The following is a 16,332-nucleotide window of genomic DNA, read 5'->3' on the forward strand; positions in this document are numbered from 1 at the left end:
GGCGTGACTTCCCTGCGCCCCGCGAAGCAGCCGCCGAGGCCCCGCCCCCGCACCTCACCGGCCGCGAGAACCCAACGGTGACTGTGCCCTCAACGCCGCACAAAGGCGGAGCACTGAGGGGGGTGCCAGGGGAGGGGGTGCTAGCGGTTTCGACAGTCTCTGCACACTCTCGTCCGACAGACAGCCCAATGTCTGGAAAATAAAAGGATGACCAATGGAGAAAGGTAGGGCAAGAAAGGAGTTGAACGCCTCAGTGCCCCTAGAATCTCTCTGAGGGGTTGTGGAACCGTGCCGCCTCTCAAAACGCCACTGCCGAACTACTGTAAAACATAGCAATTAAGCACAAGCACGCCCACTTAAAACTTAAGGACCGTGGTAGAAGTTAGGGTTCGTGAATTGACAATAATACCATCTGTGGCACACAGCTCAGGGGAAAGAAAAAAAGTCTAGCAGCAGAATTAAATTGGGGGGAAAAGGTGAGATACAGAAAAGACTAGAGAAAGATGTAGTAGTAACGGGGGGTGGTCCAATTGAAATACTGAAAATGCAACGGCAGACATCTGAGGGAAAACTAGCATCTGCTCTTTTTAACACGGCAGAATTAAATTTGTGTGAGAAAAGTAAACACAGGCAAAGAAGTGAAAGGAAAACCTGCCTTCAAACATACAGGACATGGTTTTGATCTTGTACGACAGTTATGTAAGATGTCACCATTGGAGAAGGCTAGGTGATGGATACACAGGACTCTGTGTACTATTTATACAATGTCCTGTGAGCTTATAATTATTTCAAACTAAAAACGTCTTAAAAAGGGACAGAACACTGATCAGTGGTGACCAGGGGAAGGGGATGACCAAAAAGGGGCTTGAGGGAATGGGGGGGTAATGGAATTGTTCTGTATCTTTGTCACAACTCATAAAAGGGATAGATTTTACTGCATGTAAAATAGTTTAAAACTCAATTTTTTAAAAAATACTGCTAGTAAAGATGAATGTCCTAATATGAGCAACTATGAATATAAATTAATAGGATATGTCCCAATTAAAATTATCCATTTGCTTTTTTAAAAAGCACAGAGCATTGAGAGAATTTCAGTTGATAGATGTCTCCAACCTTAAACTATTATCTTAAAAACGCAAAGCTTTAATACGAAAATTAAAATGCATTGCTTTACATTGGGTCCAATAATTTAGAAACATTTTTCTTGCATCAACAATACCACACTACGTGAACAAAATTTTTTTGAGATATTTGAGACATTTTGAGATATTTTTCAGTTTCACAATTCACCTGCCAAAACCAAAGAAACTATAAATAACTTCTATATACTTCCTATCATTGTATCACTCATGGCAAGGAATCGTTACTGGCAGTCTGTACACCATAGAGTACTTTGATGCAGAGTCTGTCATCAGTGCATTCTTAGCCTCAAACAGGGTTCCTCACTAGCAATAAGTATTTCAATAAAACAGTGAATTAATCACAAAAAGAGAGAAAGGAAGCTGTAAAAATTATGGAGCACCTATCACAAACCAGAAGCTATGTTTAGTTTAACCTCATAATAACCACATGAGATAACCCATTTTATAGATGTGAAACTGAGACTAAGAGTAATGAACTATGAATCATTAAATCATTTTCATTTTTTGTTTTATTGGATTTCTCTGTTTCATTTGGACATGTTGATCACTTCTAAAGTTTGGTTCCCTTTAGCATCCATAAAACTGCAATCCCTTGATTCTCCTTCCAACTTCCTGACCATCCTTTTTTTAACCCTCACAAGCTTCTGTTTGTCCATTACACTTTAAATGTCCGTGTTTCCCATAAGGCCTCATAGAAGTTGAGCCTCCTGCCCTTTTGTTTATTTTATTTTCTTGACACTGTAAAATGTTAAAAATTCCAAAATACAGTTATACAAACTGTATTATATTTAGTGTTTTCCTTTCATCTGTGAAGGCTTTTGTACATACTCTGTTTACTCATATCTTATAGGCCGCATCAAGATACAAGGATAGTTGGAAATGCAGTCTGTAGCTAGCTAGCCAAGGGCTCAGTCAAACCTTGACAGAGTGGGATTGTTTTATTAAAAAGCAGAAGGGGGAAATGGGTACTGGGGAGAATAGCTGCCTCTGCTGCAGCTTGTAGTAGGCAGATCTCTACCACTTTCTGGGAGGTCCTCGGGAAAAGATAAATTACATAAAGAGAGGAGATAATCTGATTGGATGGCAGAGATAAAAGCTTATATTGAATCTGTGTGTATATAGCACTTACCTAAAAGAATGAGAGGAAAAGTACAATAGTTGGCAAAACTTTAGAGATGGTAAAAAGATGGATGGTTGCCAGAATTTGCGGGAAGGAAGCAAAGGGGGCAGGATGAGTATGTGGAGCACAGGGCACTTTTAGGGCAATGGAACTATCATGTATCACACTGTAATGGTGGATATATGACAGGGTGCATTTGTCAAAACTCATAAAACTGTGCAACACAAAGAATGAACCCTAGTGTAAACTATGAGCTTTAGTTAACAACCTATCAATAAGTTCAATATATGTTGACAGATATACCATGTAACCATTAACACAAACTATAGAACATTTCCATCATCCCAAGAAGTGACCTAATACCCCTTGGCAGTTAATCACTTTCCTCACTCTCAGACCCTTAGAAACTACTCATTTACTCTAGACTTAGTCACTCTAGATTAGTCTTACCAATTCTAGAAAATGATACCATATAGTAGGTATGTGTCTGACTTCTTTTACTCAGCATAATGTTTTTGATCATTAATATTGTTGTATTTATCAGTAATTAGTTCCTTTTTATTGCTGATTAATATTCCACCACATGGATATACTACAGTATGTTTATCCATTCATCTGAGAAGAACATTTAGGTTATTTTCAACTTTTGGCTGTTTTAAATAAAGGCGCTATGAATAATCATGTGCAAGTATTTCTGTGGACATATATTTTCATTTTTCTTAGGTAAATACCTAAGAGTAGACATACATTTTGGGATAACTATGGAAATACAAATCATGTTCTATGATTATAATTCTATATTGATCACATTCCTTAGCTTAGAGCTTGCCTTATTTGATTATTTTTGATAATTTTATTTAGAGAATTTTTTATTGCTAAACTTAACATTTTTGTATGGAACTAAACATTTTTGGAAGTTACTAAAAGTTTCACTTGATTTTTAGTAGTAGTATTGTGTGTACTTACAGTATGTAAAGTTGGGGACTGTAGCAAATATTTGTATGGAAATAGCCATGGAGGATTGTCATTTTTTTAGTGACAGTCTGTAATTCTGTAACTATCTGTGTTTCCAAAGAAAATTTATTTCTGAAGTTTACTAAATGTTAGTTATAAAAGTCTTGATGATAGCAAAGGATAAAGTTAATGTAGAATCACAGCAAGAAGGTGTTGTAGCTAACAATGAATAGAGTGGGATTGCATACCTCTGCCTGTATTTTGAGGATCTTATTCTTGAGGGTCTAGTTGGTGCTATGAAGTATACAAACAGGAAATAATCCAATTTGAACTGTCTGAAAAAAGGTTGGAATATTTTAGTGAATTTTGATATTTAATCTTTGTTTTATAATATTCTTAGTTGTACATTTTTATCTTTTAAACATTTGAAGACTTTTGGGAATTATAATTTGTGTTTTAAATTTCCCAGGGAAATTCAGTATTCTAAAAGGATCACTCAGGCAGTGATCTGATGTTACCCAGGATACTTGTTTTATTCCACTGGAATAGGTTAGGAAGGCCCTATGTTCTCTTATTTTGGGGGGGGGGGTATGAAAAAAAACTATGCGTATCAATAGAAATTCTAGCCGTATTCATTGTCTTTGAGCTATTTTGCTGCTGCTTTGTAAATTGTGGGTAATTGTTAGAGATGTAACTTCTGTCCTTCTGGTAGTGATTTTATTTGTCCCATCCTACCCATGAAAAAATCAGTGCTGTCCCATTTTGCCTGGTTCTCACATATATATGAGTAAAATGAGTTATTTAACATGTGCTCACTTTAATGTCTGTATGAAAGTCATGATTTTATCTTTTTCTGGAAATTATATTTTAATTGAAGCCTGGCAGTTTGTACCCAAGAACCCCATAAAAATAAATTCTCACTGTCCCAAATCTCACTGAAGTGTCCAGGACCTCTGAAGGAAAAGACACTCCAGGGTCTTTGGAGGCATAAGAGGACAGTTGCCTCGGGAAACCAAAATCTTGACCAAGATGGTGTGAGGCCCAAGAAGATAAATGAGAAAGTAGATCAATAGCAAATTATCTGTGATAAAAGAATGTGCAACACCTTTGGACTATCTGGGGAAAAAAAGTTCAACAGGATATTTGCAGTACCCAATTTCCAGAATCCATTGATTTGGAAAACATTGATTCGGAAAACAATGAGAATAGTAACTACAGAATTTCATAAACTCTTCAAAATTTTTAGTTCAAAATGACCTGTGCCTTCTGGGTCCCAGGTTAGATTACTTAGATCTATGTAGCAAGATGCCCTCGCCTGCTAGACTTTCCACTTACCTTTCAGCCAAGAAACTATGGGGATTGGGGGTAAGGAAATAAGATCAATGTACATATCTAGGATCTGCTTGCAAGGACTTGAATGTCCTTGTTCAGTGATGACCTGTTTGCTTTAATGTTGTATGACTATGTTCACTGATAAGGAATTAATTCTGATTTTAGGATTCACTTGCATATTGATACTGGTGTGTAATAATGATTTTTTGCATTAAATTAAGTTCAACCTGCAGCCCTAGAAGGCTTTGTGCAGATTTAATTCAGGAAGCTGCCCTAGATTCAGACTAAATCACAAGTTGTTCCTGAGGCAGTAACTCCCCTTAGGCTGCCTCTTAAAATAAATAACAATAGGGTGTACTTGCCCAGCCCCTTTGTCTGCATTAGCTCTTTAGAGAGGCAGGAGACTTTGTGGAAGGGGCACCAATTTGGAGTCAAGAAGTCATAGAGCAAGCTTTATTTTCTGACATTTACTTGGTTTGTAAATTTTCTGCAGTCACTTACCCACTCTGAACCTCAGGATCTGTATTTCTATATAGTGGAATTATTAAGAATCCCAGCTTTGCAGGGCTGTGGAGAACAAAAAGATGTACATTTTCAAATGTATGCAATTGATTCATAGAGGCAATGGAATAATACGATCACTAATATAATCATGTAATCTGTATTTTCTAACATGGGAAGATGGCTAAGTACAAAACAGTATGTTAACGTATGACTTCATTTATGGTCCTAAAGAAAAATGATTAAACATTATAACCAAAAATTAATAATGGATATCCCCAGGTAAGGGTATTAGGGATGACTTTTTGATATTTCAGATTTAAGAAAAAATGATATATTTTTGATGTGTTACTTTTTATAATAAAAATAAAGAATGCTATCACCAATTTTAAAAAATTAAGAGGGGAGGGTATATATAGCTCAGTGATAAGAGTGCATGCCTAGCATGCAGAAAGTCCTGGGTTCAATCCCCAGTACCTCCACCAAAAGTAATAAATAAATAAGATAAACCTAATTACCTCCCCCCAAAAAAAATTTTAAAAAATTAAAATTAATGTCTGTGATTTTAGATTTTAGGGGCAAATTATTTATAAACTTAACTTTACTGAATATGTATTTGACACAAAGAAAGGAATGTTATCTGGATATAAATTATATCCTGTTGTTCTTAAAGGGAATAACAATGGAGGTAAAGAGGTCAACTTCAAAGAGAGGAAAGCCAAAATGTGATGGCCAGCAAAGAATGATAATGGGACATTCCAAATGTGCAATTTCCTACCTTCTGCAGCCCAGGTTTGGCCATGGAGAATGTCCCTACATGATTCAGTCTTCCTCAGATTGAGAGACTGATAGTATAAGGATGTAGACATAGATAGTAGAAGGATGTAAAGAGGCATTCTTATTCTGTATATACTCAAGGCATGCTTAACAGTGTGTTATGGAACATGAATGATGATAGGAAGGAGGAGGACACCATAAAAGCCGTCCAGTCCCATTGAAATGATTTGTTGTTAGAATACTAAATATGGAGTAAAACAGGCCACAGTTGAATAGTGTTGCTATATTTTTTATGTAATATTTGACTGTTTTGTATTATGATGCTTTCAATTATTTTTATTGTTTGGTGTATGTGATGAAGAGGAGGTGAAGTTTATTGCCTCAAGTATATATATGTGTGTGTATATATGTATATATACATATATATATATACATATATATATATATATATGCATTTGTCTCTAAAATTGGCTCTTAATACATATGCCAACACACTCCCTACTTGTAATAGATGTTCAGTCCAGTCAGAGGGGAAATGCTGGGATTTCTCCTGGCTGATGGGTCATGATGGCCTCGTGAGAATGGTCTTTAAGGTGATGTTAACAGCCAGTGGGTAAAGCACAGCACTTGAAAGGACAAATTAAGAGTTACAATGCCTTCCTAGATGCTTATGAATTCCACTAGTTTCAATAACACTGTTCAGCCAGAGGTTACTGGCTTGTGTGATGGTTGACCTGAAGACTCCTTCAGTCTGAAACTGCCTATGGCTCCAGACAAGCAGACTGGGTTGTGGGCAGTTGTATAGTGCTAGCGGATATCTGCTCAGAACAAGAACGTCAACCCAGATGATAGGAGAACACTCCACGTATGAGCTATACCCTTGTCACATCACTGTTTAATTTCAATAAATGAAATGCCTCTGCCAAGTTGAATGTGAATTATCTCATTTCTTCAGCTTTCAAAAATCTAACTGAAACAGTCTGGATTGGCATATCCAAAAAGTGGTATCCAGTAGGCAGTTTGGTATATAAGTCCAGAGCTCATGGAAGGGGTCAGGCTGAAAATATATACAGTGGAGTTATCTCCTACACTTACTTAACATATTAACTCTACTACATGTGCTTGGCAAAAAAACAAAAACATATTTTTCTTATAACACGGCCCCTTAAATGCAAGCCAACAACTTCATCTGGTGTTCAACTCAAGAAACAACCTTCTGTTCCAATAGCAGGGGAAAACTGGCTGTGTAGGATTTCTTGATTGATAGAATATATATTCAAAATTATGTATACAGTATTTTAGAGGAGATTTTTTAGAGGTAATTTTAACTCTACTCTATTTTTGCCTTTCTCGCTGACTTTAAATCAGAAAAGTCACTACCCTGTATTTGGGTGTCATTGATGTACAGGTGATAGTTGCAGCTATGGTCACAGAAGGCACTATTCAAGGGAGGGTATATAAAGTGAGAAAAGAAGAGATGTGAGGGTGAAATCTCAGAGAACATCAATATTTTTAAAATAATTAGAAGGGCCCACAAGGATTCTAAGAGAATTAACAGGGGGACAGGAAAGATTAACGTAATAAAAAACCAAGACGGCTTCTCAAGAGTGATTCACAGTGTCAAAAATAAAGCAAAGAAATCAAGGGAGATAAATACTGAAAAATGAACACTGGATTTATAAATTAAGAAGACCCTGATCCCTTAGCAAAGTAATTTAGATGTTATGGTGGTAGTCTAAGTCAGTTTCTGATGGATTACAAAGTAGATGGGTCTTTAAAAAAATAAACAACAACAAAAAGGAAGCAGCCAGGAAGTGGAGACTTCAAGCTTTTCTATGAAGAGAAGGAAAAGATAGGGTGGCAGGTAGCGGAGAATCAGAGCCAAGGGAAAGTGCTTTGGTATTTCACTTTTCAGGTGGGTGTGACTTGATCAATCTATAGTCCAAAAACTAAAAGGAAAGGAGATAATTGAGGCAACAGGGCTTCTGAGGAGAAAGAAAGGGTTGAGTCCCAAATCTGCATTAACTGGAAGGAGGGCAAAGGAGAAAGATGTAGTGATAGGAATGGAAACAAAGCCTTTGTATTTGTGAGGAAAGAAGGGCTGTGGAGAATGGGGTGAGGAAAGTTCATTTCTGGGAGCTTCTACTTTGTGATTAGTTAACCATGCCAGTTTTTGAAAGTGAGGAGAAGGGCTAAAAAAAAAAAAAAACAAGTAAAAATTTGCAGTAGTCTTTAACAGAAATAAGAGAAACTGAGAAAGTGTATATAGGATTTGAGGGTATAGCTCAGACTGGATTCCTGTATTTGTGAAAGTACTAATTCATACATTTTGGGTGATTCTTTTTTTTTTAAGTACCACTCATCCTCCTTGGGTGAAGAAGTATAAAACATAGATGAGTGGATAAGTCCAGAATTACAGACTTGCAGGGTGTTGAAAAGAATTAAAAGGATAGGGTTAATTAAGGTTGCTAGTAGGAGAGTGATGAAAGTGAGACCCACAGGGTCTGAACTGTATGGTAAGGAAGTAATACTAAGAGGAGGCCAAAAGAGCTGAGAAAAGGAGAGGAATCAAAGGGACTAAAATATCATGGTGTCAATAAGAGAGTAAGTTTGCAGAAATGGGAGAGGACTGACAGAATAGGAGCATATGTTTGGAGAGGAAGAGATTGATGTGTATCAGTTAGTTCCAGGTAAAGACAAGCCCAGGAGATCAGTCCAAGGTAGGTTGCTGTAGTAAAGTGAAGCCATAAGCACTGAATAGATCACAGAACTATGAAAGTATAGTCGCTGATGGGTCATTCATGAAGGCCTTGAAATTTTTGCAGTTTGATTGGAGAGAAAGACAATGAACCTGGTACCAAAAACCTAGATGAATGTGGGGTATTAGGTGGAAAAAATGGTAATGAAGAGAGTAAGAAATGGTACAGATCTGGTGGTACAGAACCAACTCAAGAGAAATTGTGCTTAATGGGGAAGTAAAATGATCTAGAATAGGCATTTTGGAGGTAGGAGAATGCAAGCAATACTTCTAGGCTATAGGTAAAGGAGCCAGGTTAAAGTAAATTGGGGACCTCAAGGAGATCTGTGTTTCACACAAGTGAGTATTACCAGTCAGGGTGTTCCAGAGAAACAACCAATAGGCTATATATAGATATGTAGAAAGATATTAATTATGAAGGATTGGTTCACATGATTATGGAGGCTGAGAAGCCCACTATATCCTATCTGCAAGCTGAAGGCTCAGGAAACCAGTAGTGTAGTTCCAGTGCAGATCTAAAGCTTGAGAACCAGGGAAGCCAATGGTGTAAATCCCAGTAGGAGTCCAAAGGGCCAAGAACCAGGAGGCGGATGCCAAGAAGATGAATGTCCCAGCTCAGGCAAAGAAAGCATATTTGCCCTTCCTCTACCTTTTTGTTTTATTGGGCACTCAATGGATTGGATGATGCCCACCCACATTGGCAAGGATGATCTTCTTTACAGTCTATAGATTAAAATGCTAATCTCTTCCGAAAGCATATTTTGTCAGCAATAAGCATCTCTTAATCCAATCAAGTTCACACATAAAATTAACCATCACAGTAGGTCTACATCTTACTGCTCTCTCTGTGGAAAATGGAAACTGTTAAGTCTATTAACATTTGTCCATTCTTTTCACAAATTTATCAAGAATCTAGTGTAAACCAGACACTGTGCTAGGTGTTGGGAGTACAATGAAGACAAGCACTGCCTCTGCCTTAATAGAGTTAAGTCTTTATTCAACAAGAACCCAGACAAATAAGCAGAAAAAAGCTTTTCAGCCTGAGCATGTTATGAGGCAGTGTGTAGATCTGTTGTTGGAGGAATATTAAAGGCTAAATCAACCAAAGCTTTTCCATGAAAAAAGATATGTACACAGTCTGGCAGGCATTGATATTGATAATGTTGATAAGCCTTCCTCTGTCTTTGAGAAAGTCACTGCTAGAGCTGTTTACTAAAGAGCAAACACTTGTTTACTGTATCTTTAGGGGTTATTTACATTACAACAAGGCGTAGAATCAATTGATATGGAAATCAGTTAAGAATGCTTTAATAGCAAAACAACAGCACAACTGTTTAATGTTATTCTAAAACCTAATACCTAAGCACCACATGAAAGTTAAATTTAAATATTACATGCTTGCAACGCGGAAGATTTCCTAGATGTTTTTAGAAACATTATAATGGATTGCTATTCTGAGTACTAAATAATAAGAGCAGTAAAAAAAACTACAAATGAATTATGGGTAGATAATGTGTGACTTATATGTAAACTACATGTAAGATCATTATTCCTTTGACACTTGGCAAGCTTTACCCAGTAATAGTTTTTTCAATTACAATCATTAAATTTCAGGGAGAAACATCCAACAATTTTATTTTCTATTTTTAACATTCAACCTTCTCTGATCAGTTTTGAAAAAGTTTTCTTATATTGCCAAATCTACAAATACAATCAATGTATTAATTTTCTATAAAAATAGTATCGGGAAAACAAAATGTTAACTAACAATGTCAAGTTATCAGAGATAAACTTTCCGTAAATAAATGTAATGAAATGGTAAGATATAAAATTGGAAGCCAAAAAGACATCACCAAAACTTTTAAAAATCAATTATAACTTACGCTGTGAAAAAGGGGAGAAAATAAAAAGAAGAAAGAACATAAAGTAACAAAAGCTTTTCACAATACACCCATATTCCTAGAATACAAAATTGTTCAAGCCTCAAATCCTGAAGCCAACAGTTCCCATTGCCTTCTCAGCACATCGTCACAACCTGCGGCTTGAACATAAGCTTTCAGGACTGAGTAAAGCCTGCGGGAGGCTTGCCACCTTGGGTTTCACTGAGGATAAGGCTCAGTGAACAAATACCAGGCTGAAACACAAGCTGACTTTTCCTTAGGAGGAGGGATATGGCTTAGGATGGGTTTAGGGATTTCAATCCTGTGTTTGCCTTCCCAGCCTGCATGTGATTGTGCCAGAGGCCCCCTACCTTCCTGCTGCACTGCAAATTTTTCATTAGTATCAGCTGTCTTATAGAACTTGTGTATTCTAGAAAATGTTCATCAGTATTGCATAAAATAAATGTTCTTCTGTCTTATGTTAAATAGAATCAAAGCTGGTCCCACAGAAAACATCCTTGGTCAAGGAATAAAAAAATGATAGCCACTGGTCATTCAATAATTGCTTATTAAGCATAAAGCACTTTGAGGAAAGTAGTGTAATGATGAAGTTCTTGGTCACAAGCAATAGAAACTGACTGGCTGATTTTAGCAGGAAAGGAATTTATTGGCAAAGTATCAAGTAGCTCATAGAATCAACAGGAAGACTGAAGAGCCAGGCTGAAAAAGCAGGCAGGAACCACGGGCAATCAGACAGTAGGAACCATAACAGGGGTATATCCAAGTTTGGTTAGGATACTGCTGCTGACCCCTCCACAGGGAAAGCTACTGCTAGACACCGTGCTGGAACCACTGGCTGCTGGGAACATATTTTAATCACCCTTATCCTTCAAAGGATTCACTTCGGTTTCAAATTCCCCCGTCTGATTGGCCAAACCCAGGTTTCATGCTCCCTCACTGCTGGGGTTGGGAAGAAGGGATGTCGGGCTTTTGGAGAGGGAGTTGGAGCCATAATGCTCACCAAGACTCACATCATGGGGAATTTCCTTCAAATAGGGAGAGAGTTTAGATGTTCAATGGCCAGAGAAATGATGAATGTCCCCTTCAGTCCATAACTTCGACCATCCAACATATGCTCTTTTCCCCATACTTCCTCAAAGAGATCCTATGGCCATCACTGCTGCAACTTGTCAGTATGCTACGTTTTTTTAAGGGAGGAAGAGGATGATACGTCCTGTAATCTCATTATGTCATTCCTCCACCCTTATTACCTCAAAAAATCAGTTTTGAGGTAATTTTAAGGTACATCTTCTATATAACCATTAATATGAGGGGGGGATGATCATGAACTCATGTTCCTAGCAGCAAAAAGATCAATTTTTTAAAAGTGTGTTCTTTTTCTAAGATGATAAAGAATATAACTGATCCATAGTGGAAAGGCAAGCCTAAATCACGCAATAAAAAGAGTACAAGATACTGGCACTAGACCTGTGTTGGGATTGCAAAGACAAGTAAGATAGAGCCCTTGCCCCACAAGAGTTTAGAGTATGGTGGAATGACTCACTTCAATAGATGATTGGAGTATATTGTGAGAAGTACTGTAAGAAATAGATGCAGAGTTTAGTGGAAGCATGTAGGAAGGACCCTGACCTCAAACGTGGGGGGCAGGGTGGAGGATGTGAGAATATGATAACCTGAGCTGTCTTCTAAAGGATGAGTAGGGGTTAGCTTCTGTCTTGTAAGCATATTTTATAATCAAGAGCAATAAGTCACTCAGACAGCAGTTATGTTGCATTTTTATTGAGAACAGTTAGAATAGCGCCCTTTAGTTCACCTATTATAACACTTACGCTGTATCGTAATCTCCCGTGCTCTTGTCTATCTTTCCATCAACCTTTAAGCTCTGTGGTGATAGGGATCATGTCCATCCTGGTCATGGTTGTATTCTCGGCGTCTAGCACAGTACCTGGCACAGGGTGATACATGTTTGCTAAAGGAAAGAACAACATCAAAACATTTTACATATGGACATAGAAATAATTGCTGGAGAAACAAATTTGACAATTAGTTAAAATACTGTTAAACTTCAGAGGCAGCTTGTATATAGCTTACTTTTAGTCAGTACTTATGTTGATAAAGTCATAAAACTAGGGTTATACCTTTGATCTGTTGTAAACTATCCAAAGACTTACCTACTGCTTACTAAATACAAATACAAAAGAGAATAAGAGTAATGGTGTTCATATCTTTTTTTACATAAAAAAGAAGGATTAACTTCCAAACGATTTAATTTCTCATTAAGTTAAATGACAAAACTTCTTTTTTTAAAAACTCAAGATGTTGAGAGGGAAGTAGTACTGCAATGCTGCAACATAATAGGAAGAAGCTGAAAGGAAATCTTATATCCCTGTTTTAGCTGGAGAGGCAGGAAACTTGCTTTAAGGGTTAATACTTTATGATGCATGGAAACTTTCTGTGGTCACATGGCAATATCTGACTTAAAAAATTGGTGTTTCCAATAAATTAAATCCTAAATAGATGATACCAATGGTTCACAAATATTAGAGTGCCTCCGAATTACCCAGATTGGTAAAACACAGATTTCTGGCCTCTACCCTCAAAGTTTCTGGTTCAATAAATTTGGGGTGAGGCCCATAAGCTGTAGCTCTAACAAGTTCCCAAGTGTGCTGCCTTTTGGGGGCTGTACATTGAGAACAATTGGACTACAGCAATCATTTACATTTTACCATAGCTTTCATGATTTCACTTATTATTATATTCCTCCACTCCTCATTCAGATATAAACATTTCTCCTTTTCTTAGAAAATTCGAGATTTTCTTTTACAAACTACTGATATCTCTATAACACCTCAAAGAGGAAAATATAAAACTTCTCTGAAGAAATATACTTTAATCAGACTGTCCAGGATTATATAGATCAAATCTCTCTGAAAATGAGCTTAAAAATATAAAATTACAAAACATGTATGAAAATAATCCACCGTAAATTAGTCAGCAGACACACTAAATAGTAAGATATAGCCCTAAGAATTTTGTATAACAGAACACTCTGATAGAGACTATTATATAACAATATAATCATACTAAAGATATTTTAAAATCCAAATTCTATTTTAAAAACTGAGAAACTATAAAAAGAAGAAAAAGTTGTGGGAGGGGAATAGCTCAATGGTAGAGTTTAGCGTTAGTGCTTATCATGCAGAAGGTCCAGGTCTCAATCCCCAGAACCTCCATGAAAAAAAGAAAAAGCAACAGTTGATTTGAAAAGTAAAATTTCAAGAAGTGAAAAATACACTCACTAAAATTTTTAATAATCACGGCTAAAGAGGTGATTCGTGAACTGGGAGATAACTCTGAAACAATTAGAGAAAATGAAGTTACAGTTACAGATACTGGGTTGCCAAGGACTTTCTTGGTTTTAGTACTGAAAATCCCACATCCTGGTAAGCCCCTCAGTCCTGAACAAACTGGGTGATTGGTCACCCTAGTTAACAGATACAAAGAATAGAACACGAAGGGCCAATATAGGAATTCCAAGATGAAAGCATATTAAGAATGAACAGGAGAGAGGAAATACTTGAAGAGATACCAATGTGAATTTTCCAAAATTGATGGGTGCAAGTTCTAAAGATAGCAGAATAAGAATTTTAAGATTCAGGGATCATAGATACCAAGAAAAATAAATAGAAATATATCCAGACACATTGCAGCAAAACTACAGAACATCAGAGACAAGTGGTAAGTACTCAAGAGTTACCATAGAGAGCAAACAGATGACTTACAAAGGAATAAAATGTAGACTGGCAGGAGATAATACAAATATACAAAAGTCAATATAATAACAATTTTAAAGGCCTGAGGTGAAATAACTTGCCATCAAGAATTCTGTACCCAGATATAGTTTACAAGTTAAGGCAACACCCCCACCCCACCCTATGAAAGGCTATTTTCACACAAACGAGTATAAAGGAAGGCCGCTTCCCAGCCTCATGGTCCAGCCTCATGGTGCATCCTGCCTCCCCACAGACCAAGTTTAGCTGTTCGCCAGATAGGGGGCCTGTGTACTTGCTGATTGCCTTTGTCAAGTACTGTGGCTGGTGTCCACCTTGAGCATCTTCGTACAACAAAGGGAAATCCACCATAACCAAAGCCGAAAAGAGAGCTGAAGCCAGACTGGTAAGGAAATACCACAGGCTACTCTTAGAGGGTTGCCAATAAGAGGAACCTAGAGCCTCATGATTAATAGCAATGCAGGAAACAGGAGAAGAAACCTTGGCCAAGGAAGAGAGAGTTAGAATTGAGGACTTTACAAACGTCAGCCAAGATCTTAGAAGGGCTACAGTGAGAGGATAAGACAGAAAAATCTCTGCTGGGAAAAAGAACCATAAAGAAAAGCTGTCTTTCACAGGTCTTATTATGGGGTGAGGAAGAAAAAAAAATTTTTACTTGATGAATTCATAAGCACACATCTGCCCACACTGGGTTTGGTATTTACGTTAATTTGTGTGGTCTAGGAAAGTCTGTGCCAAACGCTTCTAGCTCGATAATGCCCCAGGGCATCTGGCAGAAGCAAAGGCAAATCCTCACTAGAAAAATGTACCTTTAATTCAGGCTGTTCCATACTCAGTTCTACCACAAAAATATATATAAATGTTTGTGTGTGTGTGCATGTATGTGTGTGTTTTATTGATGTAAGTTAATAGCTCTTCTGATGAGTATTATGGAACTTTTGTTATTCAGGCAGCTCAATATATCATTAGTGCTAAAATTGAATTCCTTTTAGAATTCAATAGTTGCCAGCCTACTTGCTCAGGTATACATTCCTGAATTTTCTTGTTCTGCATTTTATAAGGGCATTATATGATGTTCAATAAACTCCCTCATTTGTGACAATCAATGTTTGGCATTCTAAAAGTTTAAGTCATTTAGTATACAGTTAGATTTTAATAAAATTATACAACTCCCTGGATCTTTAATTATATACTTACTGAGCCATATACAGCCAATCCTTCCAAAAGGCTCTTTTATTCAAAATTATAACCTTTTCAGTGTTTCCTCAACAACTACTAGCCTCTAATAAAAGTTGTCATGATTGTTGTGGTTTTTTAAGAAGTTACGTTCTGATCCCCCCTTTAATACCTAGTACAGTATGAATTATGTGATGAATTATTTAATGTCTTTGTGATTAGAGAAAGAGAAGGGAGAAGGAATTCAGGGTATAGGTGCCAGTAGAGAGAGGTTGTTGTTCTGAGTGTTAAGCGTTAGCTCAGATCCTGAAATGTTTTGGAACTGTAAACCAAATGTCCCTAGGCCTCACCAATGTGACTTGAGGGTATCATCAACTTTCATAATTGTAGAAATTCAGCACCTTGCCAGTATCTCCCTCCCCTTCAAGTCATTCTGGGAGCCCCTGGGGAGGGTTTCAAATAACTACGTTCAAGAGCCTGTGCTCCGCTACTTTTACAGCCAGTCTCCCCTGTACATCTTCTCTGTATGCTAACTCCAGCAGGCCCCACAGCCTCCACAGGGGTGCTTCCTGTGCTGCTCAGGAAGGAAGCTAACTGTCTCGGGTGCTATCTCCTGTGGCAAAGCCTCTGAGGTGTCACAGTGACACCTTCTATCCTCCCTATGTTGGAGCTAGGCTCTTTAGATGCAGAAATGCAAAGAATGACCTTTCCACAAGGATTAGTCTTGGCCCCTGAGTACTAACTAGATCTGAATGATCAGATGTCATCTTGTTCCCTCCATTTCATTGTTGCTTTGGTTCCTGGCCCCAAATACAGAAAGGACTCCTTTACTCTCCACTCATATGTACTTGATAAAGTGATGCATGCGTTCCAGTTTAGG

The 16,332-nt window shown here is 37.4% G+C and overlaps 1 long non-coding RNA gene across 1 annotated transcript in view; it reads left to right on the plus strand.

Annotated features, from left to right (window-relative positions):
- The first annotated feature begins 70 nt into the window (after window positions 1-70).
- Window positions 71-16,332, plus strand: part of LOC140689641 (uncharacterized) — a 38,701-nt gene continuing 22,439 nt past the window's right edge. The window contains exon 1 of the long non-coding RNA XR_012064671.1: window positions 71-224. This is a non-coding gene — a long non-coding RNA (uncharacterized lncRNA). The remainder of the gene's footprint in view (window positions 225-16,332) is intronic.

Source organism: Vicugna pacos, chromosome 3 (assembly GCF_048564905.1).
Source record: "Vicugna pacos chromosome 3, VicPac4, whole genome shotgun sequence".
NCBI classification, from domain to species: Eukaryota; Metazoa; Chordata; class Mammalia; order Artiodactyla; family Camelidae; genus Vicugna; species Vicugna pacos.